Source organism: Palaemon carinicauda, chromosome 7 (genome assembly GCF_036898095.1).
Source record: "Palaemon carinicauda isolate YSFRI2023 chromosome 7, ASM3689809v2, whole genome shotgun sequence".
Taxonomy (NCBI): Eukaryota; Metazoa; Arthropoda; class Malacostraca; order Decapoda; family Palaemonidae; genus Palaemon; species Palaemon carinicauda.
In genome coordinates this window covers 21989115-22000226 of record NC_090731.1, presented here as the reverse complement: position 1 = coordinate 22000226, position 11112 = coordinate 21989115, and positions in this window count along the sequence as shown.

The window sequence follows — 11112 nt, the reverse complement described above, 5'->3', positions numbered from 1 at the left end:
TGTGAAAAGAAGATTAATATTACTGAAAGATTTTCTGTGCTAATTTGGTACATTTTACGGTACATGTAATTGATTAATAACGAAGTGATTGTCGGATACTATGAAAATTAATTCATCCACTATATATCACTATATATAGAGTAAAGAGTAACACTTTAATGCCATAATAATAAGTATGCATATGTTTTGAGTGCAGTTCAAATTTTCTGAGGTACACTGTGATGATTAGAAAAAGATTAATGAATGTATTCCTTCAAAAATTTCTTGAAATATTGACTTGACAATAGGACTACTTTATATTGAATAGAATAAAAGCAAGAAAATGTAAGTACTCTACTGTACGGTAATTTTTTTTTTTTTATAGCATAATTATGGCAACAGTGAGGACTTACGTTTCATAAAGTACTGTACAGTAATATTATATTGTTTTAACCATATTTTTACTTTTTAGAAATTTTAACTCTGGATATAGACACTGGGCAATCCAATAGTGATCTGTGAGTTTAAATGTTTATTATTACTTGACATAGATCTACATCTTTTATTTTTGTCCTCTGAATTTTTTCAGGATTAATGAATGATTTAATTAGAAGGAAATAAGGCAATTTTTTACAATCATGATTTTTAGTTGAATAAGTAATTCCTAGCTTTGTATTTATACCGTGAACTTATAACTTGTTTTTTACCACATGAACGACTCACGTTTTTAGGGTGTCGTAAAGCTCTCACAGGATTTTCTTTTCCTTTTGGTAAAAATTCGAGAAATTTATAGGTGAAGAAATTATTGTATGGTAATGTTAAAGAAATTAGACACCCGCTAGTAAGTAGCTAGGAACCAAACACAATACTATTTGATTAAAGAAAATGAGCAAAGTAATACAAGAGGGGTGATACAACACAATAGATTATTATTGATTGAGAGGGTTCTCCTTTCCTTGCAGTTCTCTTTTAATGAATACATACTCATTAATTTATTTACTAGTAAAGTTTGCATTCCCATATTTCAATTATCAGAAGAAAAAAAACTGTAGGTAACTCAGGGGCATAATTAATAGGTATTTATTCATCTATTATTGTCAAATATATAAATTTATACTTTTTGATTAATCATCACATCATACTCCTTTCATAGACAAGTTTCCAGGCATTTCATAGCTCTTGTTTAGAAAAAGTAAGTGACGTATTAGACCTTATAAGTGTCAAAGCTCGTTCACACAAATCTGGTAAAGTAATTAGGATATGAAACTTTTATAGTTTTCGGGTAATTTTGTTTTTATATTTATATGTTTATACATTTCCATGTTATAAATATAAGAGTAAAGGTAAGATTACCTTAAAATGTGACATGATAACTAGAAGCAGAGATAGAAGGTTTGAATTGAAGGTAGGAAAACTTTATTAGCTAATTCTCAAGCCACCATAGATCAAATAATGATAGGTTTGCCCAATTTCTTGTTGTATGGTAAGGTTGGTCATTGAAGATTACTGTATTATAATTGACAAAAGTTGGTGGTGTCTATATTCTTCTGCTTATTACATTGATAACAAGCTTATTTTATTTATGTTGTACCAATGTAGAGTTACCAGACAACAGTCATCATTTGAAATAGGAAATTTTGAGTGTCTCTCTGGTGAGTATCCATTACTAACATCATCCCCTTTTCTTTATCATGACACAAATGTTATTTCTGATTTATGATATCCCTTTTCTTTTGCTAAATAAAGTTACCATAGTATATTTTGTCTATGATTGCTAGAATGTCAATAGTATGTTGGTTTACTGCATTCTACTGTGACATTAATTTTTTTGATTTATGAAACCTGGCCATCTTTTGAATAGTTCGACCTATTTTGCTCATTGGGGAATTATATATCATTTGTTATTTTATTCTGTGACATAAGATTTGCTTAACTAGATGACTAACCAATAAGTTTTCTGGCCATACTGTAAATAGTTTTTTTTAGATTTAGCCAAAGCTGCCCCACAAAGTTCTGAAGCATATTTTGTCTAGTCATTAGTATTTTTAATTATTTTATAAATCTAGTCAATACTGTTGCATTTACCATTTTTCAATATTAAACTTACCCGATAATCATGTAGCTGTCAACTCCGTTGCCCGACAGAATTCTATGGAGGGATACGCCAGCTATCACAATACTAGAAGGGGGTGTACTTACCAGCGCCACCTGTGGCCAGGTACTCAATCATTTGTTGTTGACACCTCCTCAATTATTCCTCTGTCGTGCTTCCGGCTAGACGTTCTGGGATACGCTTATGGTCTTCGAGTTTATTCACGGATGTTTGGTGAAGTATTCTCTCAGATTAACGGCTGTCGCTTTACTGGAATCCTTTTTATATTAGCTAGATAGCTTTTATATAATACTGATTAACGGTTAATGAATTTTGCTTGTTTTTGGATCACCCTTTGGCTAACTTTGAAACAAGATGTCTGACGTTTCGCAAGCCCCCTCCCATAGACGATGTAGGTCTTGCAATAGGCGTATTCCGAAGGCTCGGTAGATCCTCACACCGCTTGTTCTGACTGTAGGGACAGGCCCTGTCTATTAGAAAATCGATGTGAGGAATGCGCCGGACTTTCGGAATTGGAATTTGTCCGTCTTTTAAAATATTCATCTAAGTTAGAGAGAGGTAGAGTTAGGAGAAGTTCTTCTCACTCTTCTATGTTTTCCTCACCTCATGATCCCCTACCTTTTCCTACCCCTGTAGTGGCTACCCCCGAACCTACTGTGTGCCCTCCGCCTGATGTGTCAATTGTTTTGCGTGCTATTCAGGCTTTAGGAGATAAAGTAGAATCAGTGGTAAGTGACCATAAGTCTCTGATGGCCGAGGTTAAAGAACTGAAGGTCAAGAGTGCAGTGGGTGGAAATAGTGCCAGTGCTGTGACGAGTGCTAGTGTCGGTGCAGTGCCAAGTGCTAGTGGTGCCAGTGTGGTGCGTGAGGATTTTTCTGTGCGAGCCAGTCGTCCTCCCAGTCCGGGACCTCTTGCAAGCTCCCATGCCCAGGGGAGAAGCAATGTCGAAGGGCTTAAGGGTTCGACAGGCCTTGTTAGGCGCACAGAACTATCCTCGGTGGTTGCGGGCGTGTCTTCCTTAGACCGTCACTCCCACCTGCAGACGATTGAGCCCGTCTTATTCTCGTCCGCTGATCAACTAGCAGGGAAGAAACGTTGGTCTCAGGTCTCGAGACCGCTTAGACGTAGAGTTCAGTCCGCGAGTGCTCAGCCAGGTTGCAGTCATTGGCTCAGCTCTGACTCGCCTCAGTCATCTGTCGACTGTACTCCGCCCAAGAGGAGTAAGGTTCTGCCAAAACAGAGCCTGACTGTGACTTTACCTCAGTCTGTTATCGTTTCTGCCGACCCCAAGTGGACCCTGCTTCAGTCCATGCAAGCTCAGCTTTCGGACTTGATGCGTGAGTGTCGGGCTGAGAGTGTTGCACCTCCTCCTCCGCCTACACTCCCTCCGCCTGTTCTCGCTCCGCCTGTGCTCGCCCAGCCTGCACCTGCTCCGCCTGGTCGCAGCACCATCTGCCAGGCGTACGATGTTGAGCCACTTTCGGAGTTCGCTGTTCCCAGTGGTGTTCAGCCTCAGCCTTCTTTAAGGCAACCCTTGCTTTGGGATCAGGAGAGTTATTCCACTCTTCCTCCGCCTCCCCTTGCTGCTCCACCAGTGGTGCAACTCTCGGTTGGGGTACAACAACCTCTCCCCTCCGTGAGTCTGTCTGCTCAACCATCGCTGCAGCGAGCTCAACCCTCCTCAAGGCAAGCTCCTCTACACCCTGGACTTGCGCCTCAGGAGCCTCAGCTTGCGAGAACTTTACCTTGTTCTGCGCAGCCTCAACCTCTTCATGCTCCACTCATCTCACAGGAACAGGAACGGACTACTCCGCCTCCGTCCTCCGCTCAGCTTGTGCAATCCTTGGGTTCAACTCTTGCTAGGAGTCAACCTCCTTCACCCATGCGCCTGCCTTCTGCTTCGTCTGTTGTTCAGCCTTTGCAGTCTGAGCCTCAGGTTTTCCCTCAACAGTTACAGGAAGAGGAAACCTCTGTTATTGTTCCTACCCGTTCTGACTCTGCGGTTCAGCATTCTGGTCCGATCGCTTCGCTACCCTCTGCTGATGAGGTGTCGGATGATGAGGAGGCACACCTTGATCCCTCATCAGACGTGGAAGAGTCTAAGCTTTCTCCATTGTCGATTGATTTTCGAAAGGTCTTGGCTCTACTCAGGGAGATTTACCCAGACCACTTCGTCTCTGCTATTCCCCACTCTCCTCCATCTGAGTTTTCGCTGGGCGTACAACAAGCTAAGTCCAACTATACTAAGCTTGTCCTAGCTAGATCCTCCAAGAGGGCTTTAAGGATCTTAGGGGAGTGGCTGCAGTCTAAACAACACCTTGGCAAGACTTCCTTCATGTTCCCTCCAACGAAGCTCGCTTCGAAAGGTTGCGTTTGGTATGCCACAGGGGAAGCACCAGGCTTGGGAGTACCTGCCTCTGCCCAGGCTGACTTCTCATGTCTGGTGGACTCGCCTCGGAGAACTGCTATGAGACGCTCGAAGGTTTGTTGGACCTTCTCAGACCTGGATCATCTTCTGAAAGGGTTGTTCAGAGCATTTGAAATGTTCAACTTTCTCGACTGGTGCCTGGGAGCCCTCAGCAAGAAAACCTCTCCTGCGGACAAAGATTCTGCCATGCTAATCATGTCCTGCATGGATAAGGCCATCAGAGATGGATCGGGTGAGCTAGCGTCGTTATTTGTATCAGGGGTGTTGAAGAAAAGGGAACAACTGTGCACCTTCCTTTCCGCCAGCATTACACCGTGCCAACGGTCACAACTCCTTTTTGCTCCACTCTCAAAGTTCCTCTTTCCCGAGGAGCTAGTTAAGGACTTGTCGGCTGCCCTGATACAAAAGGACACGCACGATCTTGTAGCCTCATCGGCTCGTAAGTCTAAGGTTGCCACCTCAGTCCCCAAGACTTATCGCTCCCCAGTGGCTGATACCCCGGCTACGAGGTTCATACCGCCCTTTCGTGGTAGAGCCCCCAGCCGAGGAAGCTCCCGTCCAGACTCTCACAGGAGCAAGTCTAGGAAAGGATCCAGGACATCTAAGGGAAAGAACTGACTCTCAGATTCTCCAGACAACAGTAGGAGCCAGACTCAAGATCTTCTGGCGAGCCTGGGAGAAGAGAGGTGCAGACGCACAGTCTGTCAGTTGGCTGAGGTACGGTTACAGGATTCCATTCTGCCTCAAACCACCTCTGACCACATCGCCCATCAACCTCTCTCCCAACTACAAAGAAGAGGACAAGAGGCTAGCATTGCAACAGGAGGTGTCGCTACTTGTGCAGAAGAAGGCAGTGGTTATAGTCCGGGACCATCAATCCCCGGGCTTCTACAACCGTCTCTTTCTTGTGGCCAAGAAGACAGGAGGTTGGAGACCGGTGCTGGACGTCAGCTCTCTCAACGAGTATGTCACCAAGCAGACGTTCACGATGGAGACGACCAAGTCGGTCTTAGCAGCGGTCAGACAGGAGGACTGGATGGTCTCGTTGGACTTGAAAGATGCATACTTTCACGTTCCCATTCATCCAGACTCCCAACCTTTCCTGAGATTCGTTTTCGGAAAGGTTGTCTATCAGTTCCAAGCCCTGTGTTTTGGCCTAAGCACAGCTCCTATGGTCTTTACTCATCTGATGAGGAATGTAGCGAAATTCCTACACTTATCGAACATCAGAGCCTCCCTCTACCTAGACGACTGGCTGTTGAGAGCCTCCACGAGTCGTCGTTGTCTGGAGAACCTCAATTGGACTTTAGATTTAATCAGAGACCTAGGTCTATTAGTCAATATAGAGAAATCTCAACTCATTCCCTCCCAATCCATTGTGTACCTGGGAATGGAGATTCAGAGTCGGGATTTTCGGGCTTTTCCATCGGCCCCCAGGATAAACCAAGCCCTAGAGTGCATCATGAGCATGCTGAAGAGGAGCAATTGCTCAGTGAGACAGTGGATGAGTCTCACAGGGACCCTTTCATCACTGGCCCTGTTTGTCGAGCTAGGGAGACTCCACCTCCGCCCTCTTCAATTCCATCTTGCGGCTCATTGGGACAAGGGCTCGACTCTAGAAGCAGTCTCTATCCCTATCAACCAAGAGATGAAGACCACTCTCCTGTGGTGGAAGCACAATCTCCTTCTCAAGGAGGGTCTATCATTGGCCATCCAGACCCCCCATCTTCATCTCTTCTCAGATGCATCGGACTCGGGCTGGGGTGCGACCTTGGACGGACGGGAATGCTCAGGAGTATGGAACAAGGAACAAGGATTACTCCACATCAACGGCAAGGAACTGTTAGCAGTTCATCTAGCCCTGTTGAACTTCAAGTCCCTCCTGCTAGGCAAAGTGGTGGAGGTGAATTCAGACAACACCACAGCCTTGGCTTACATCTCCAAGCAAGGAGGGACCCATTCGAGGAGCCTTTACGAGATCGCAAGGGACCTCCTCATTTGGTCAAGAGGTCTAAACCTCACTCTGGTCACGAGGTTCATCCAGGGCGATATGAATGTTTCAGCGGATCGCCTCAGCAGAAGGAATCAGGTCATTTCCACGGAATGGACCCTCCACAAGAGTGTGTGCAACAGACTTTGGACCTTGTGGGGTCAACCTACCATAGATCTGTTTGCCACCTCCATAACCAAGAGACTTCCGCTTTATTGTTCCCCTGTTCCAGACCCTGCAGCGGTTCATGTGGATGCTTTTCTTCTGAACTGGTCCCATCTCGACCTGTACGCATTCCCTCCGTTCAAGATAATAAACAAAGTTCTGCAGAAATTCGTCTCGCACGAAGGGACACGGCTGACGCTGGTTGCTCCCCTTTGGCCTGCAAGAGAATGGTACACAGAGGTACTTCAATGGCTAGTCGACTTCCCCAGGACTCTACCTCTAAGAGTGGACCTTCTACGTCAACCACACGTAGACAGGTTGCATCCAAACCTCCACGCTCTTCGGCTGACTGCCTTCAGACTGTCGAAAGATTCGCTAGAGCTAGAGGCTTTTCGAAGGAGGCAGCCAGTGCGATTGCCAGAGCTAGAAGAATTTCCACTCGTAGAGTCTACCAGTCTAAGTGGGAGGTCTTCCGAAGCTGGTGTAGAGCCAATTCAATATCCTCTACCAATACCTCTGTGATCCAAATAGCTGACTTCCTTCTTCATCTTAGGAATGAGAGATCCCTTTCAACACCTACGATTAAAGGATATAGGAGCATGTTGGCCTCAGTTCTCCGCCACAGGGGTTTGGACCTGTCTTCCAACAAGGACCTTCAAGACATTCTCAAGTCTTTTGAGACGTCTAAAGAACGTCGTCTTTCCACTCCAGGCTGGAATCTAGACGTAGTCTTAAGGTTCCTTATGACATCTAGGTTCGAACCTCTCCAGTCAGCTTCCTTCAAGGATCTTACCCTCAAGACTGCTTTTCTCGTTTGCCTTGCAACAGGTAAGAGAGTCAGTGAGGTTCATGCCTTCAGCAAGAACATTGGTTTCACAACCGAATCTGCAACATGTTCTTTTCAGCTTGGATTCCTAGCAAAGAACGAGCTTCCTTCACGTCCTTGGCCTAGATCGTTCGAAATACCTAGCCTCTCCAACATGGTAGGTAACGAACTAGAGAGAGTTCTTTGCCCTGTCAGAGCTCTCAAATATTATCTGAAGAGGTCTAAACCTATTCGAGGACAGTCAGAAGCCTTATGGTGTGCCATCAAGAAACCCTCGAGACCCATGTCCAAGAATGGGCTTTCGTACTATATAAGGCTTCTGATCAGAGAAGCACACTCTCACTTAAAGGAGGAAGACCTTGCATTGCTGAAGGTAAGGACCCACGAAGTAAGAGCTGTAGCTACTTCGTTGGCCTTTAATAAAAACCGTTCTCTGCAGAGCATTATGGATGCAACCTATTGGAGGAGCAAGTCAGTGTTTGCATCATTTTATCTGAAAGATGTCCAGTCTCTTTACGAGAACTGCTACACCCTGGGACCATTCGTAGCAGCGAGTGCAGTAGTAGGTGAGGGCTCAGCCACTACATTCCCTTAATCCCATAACCTTTTTTAACCTTTCTCTTGAATACTTTTATTGTTGTTTTTATGGTTGTTACGGTAGGCTAAGAAGCCTTCCGCATCCTTGGATTTGGCGGGTGGTCTATTCATTCTTGAGAAGCGCCTGGGTTAAAGGTTTGGTAGAGGTCCTTTAGTAGGGGTTGCAACCCCGTGTACTTTGGCACCTTTGGGTTGATTCAGCCTCCAAGAGGAACGCTGCGCTCAGTAAGGAAGATGAACTTTAAATAAAAGGCAGAGTAACGGTTCTATTCGACTTCCTTACCAGGTACTTATTATTTCATTGTTATTTGAGATAACTGTTATATGAAATATGGGATACTTAGCTATCCTTTAATCATGTACACTGGTTTTCACCCACCTCCCTGGGTGTGAATCAGCTACATGATTATCGGGTAAGTTTAATATTGAAAAATGTTATTTTTATTAATAAAATAAATTTTTGAATATACTTACCCGATAATCATGATTTAATCGACCCTCCCTTTCCTCCCCAGAGAGAACCAGTGGACCGAGGAATAATTGAGGAGGTGTCAACAACAAATGATTGAGTACCTGGCCACAGGTGGCGCTGGTAAGTACACCCCCTTCTAGTATTGTGATAGCTGGCGTATCCCTCCATAGAATTCTGTCGGGCAACGGAGTTGACAGCTACATGATTATCGGGTAAGTATATTCAAAAATTTATTTTATTAATAAAAATAACATTTTTCCCTTCAGTTATTATAAAGCAAGTAATTAGTGTGACAACATTGCCTGCTAATACAGTATAATGTTTTTATGTTTAATCAGTTATTGTTACTAGGGATGTATAATCACCGACAATTGAGTTTAGTATGCAGTGCAGTATTTTGTTTTTAACTGTATCTTACAATATCTGTTAATTTCTGTGCTATTTTTTATCTATTTTGTCCTGGCAAGGAAAGAGGAGATGGCAGGATGAGTATTTTTATGCTTGTTGGCTCAGGGAGCCAGAAAAGTATTTTATTTTTTTAATGTATTCTCTTCTTTGTAGGCTCTTATGACCAACAGCATTAATTATTACAAGTGTTTGGTCTGTTTTTTCCCTCAGGAAGAAATTTGAAAGGAATTAAAGTATATGTCATATTTCTGCATATCCCTTTTTTTTTAATTTAAATGATGTCTTGTATCTAGAATAAGACAGACATCAATATTTTGGAGACATACTTACCCTAGATACATGTTAGTTTTGTTTTTGGACCACAAAAGAACACAATGAATGACAGGAACTAAAGGTGTTGCAGCAACTAGGTGGGTTAGGAACAGCCAGCCGAGATGAGAGTTTCACTCAGGACAACTAACCAAGAGAATTCAATGTACAGTATCTAGATATAGATTAGAAATTTCTTTGCATTATCTGGTAAATCAATATTTGTTCTTACGTGTACAGTATACAAACCTTTAGTCATTTTAAGATTGGGAAATGTCCTCAGAGGAGCTTGAACGGCCGTTGAAGTTTTTAACGAGGTAGTTAATAACAGGGGTTGAGTGCAGGCAAGTAGCTTCACCTAGCCATCTGTCAAAGACTTTTCACTTTGTCTTTGGTCACAATGAGTACGACTGACGAACTGTTGTGACGTATTTGAGGCTTTTGATTCTTTTACTTTATCTATGCAGAAAGTAAATTTCTTGATATGGATGTATCTTATCCTAATGGGGGGAAAGGGTTGACTAGACGTAGATCCAATCTCTGCTCCTCTTGTAATGGCCATGACTGTTCGCAGTCATTACGCTTTGAGGAGTAAGAATGTTAAGTCTTTCCTAGGATCAGTCTTTACAATGCCTCTTGAAGATGTTGACAAAGCTTTTAGCTCTTTCCTCTCATTGAGTTCACCAGTTGATGGGGCTTATGTGTACACCCCCAAGAATTGGTCCCTGTGAAAAGTGTAATAGCAATGAGATCTCAGGAGTGCATCTGCGACTTTTTCGGTCTTTGGTGGTGTGTTGAGCTCCCCTCCAGTGATTGCCGTACCCCAATCACTGGAAGATCTGTTTCCATGAAGGCCACTGGCAACGAGTTTGACTATGGGAAGGCTTGGCCTTCCTTAGGTTTTGTAGGTTGGCCTTTGAAGTCTTTTGTGCGGGAGTTGGTACCTAAGGTAACCTCTGCTCCTAAGAAGTGTTAAGAAGGGTCTTACGCCTGTGGTTCTAGCTGTGATGGTTCCAAAAGGCTAGAAAAAGGCATCTGCATTGGTATTGGTGATGCTGAAGCAGAAAGTTTAAGGTAAGAAAGCCCCACAGCCTATAAAACCAGTGCTTGTACCCTGTGTTGTCATCACCGTGTCAATTGTTTCTATGCATTGCACCCCTTTACATAATTCCCCTGTGTGTGTCGCCCATGTTCCTGCCACTCTTGCCACTGTGTTTGTGACTCCGGGTCTCCATCCCTTGCTGTGCTTGTGATCTCAGCCCTTGTGTCAGTGTTGCAAGTTCCAGTGAGTGTTCCTGTCACTTCCCCTGTGATAGTGTTCCCCAGTTTTGTGGATTTTGTAGGAGTAACCTGAATGGTTTCTAATCTTAGGCGAGCTTCATTGTCAATGGTTGCTTAGACCTTGACACCTCTGCTTGCTTAGCCTGAGGAACAGGTTGGTTAGAGGAATAAGTGAGTTTGCTCCTCTTCAGGTCTTCAGTCCCTTTCCTTCTTCGTTTCCTGATAATGACGCTTCTTATGAGAAGAAATTGAAGTCCAGGAAGACTAGTTATAGTTCCAAGAAAACTTCTTTAGGTCTTTGTATTACCTCTCCTTTTGGATGGATGTGGATAACACCTGGGTGGTCCGTATACTGGGGATCGTGGCGTGGGTCGTCCCAACTACCCTGATAGCAGGTGAGACAAAGTTGCACAACCCTGTGTAGACCTTCTGTTAGCCATATTTGCAAGAGCCTTGGCACCCTCTTTCACCTTCCCTACTTGGAAGGTGGACTGTTGCTCCCTTCTTTGAACAAAATACTATTGTATCCTGTGTTGAGAAGAT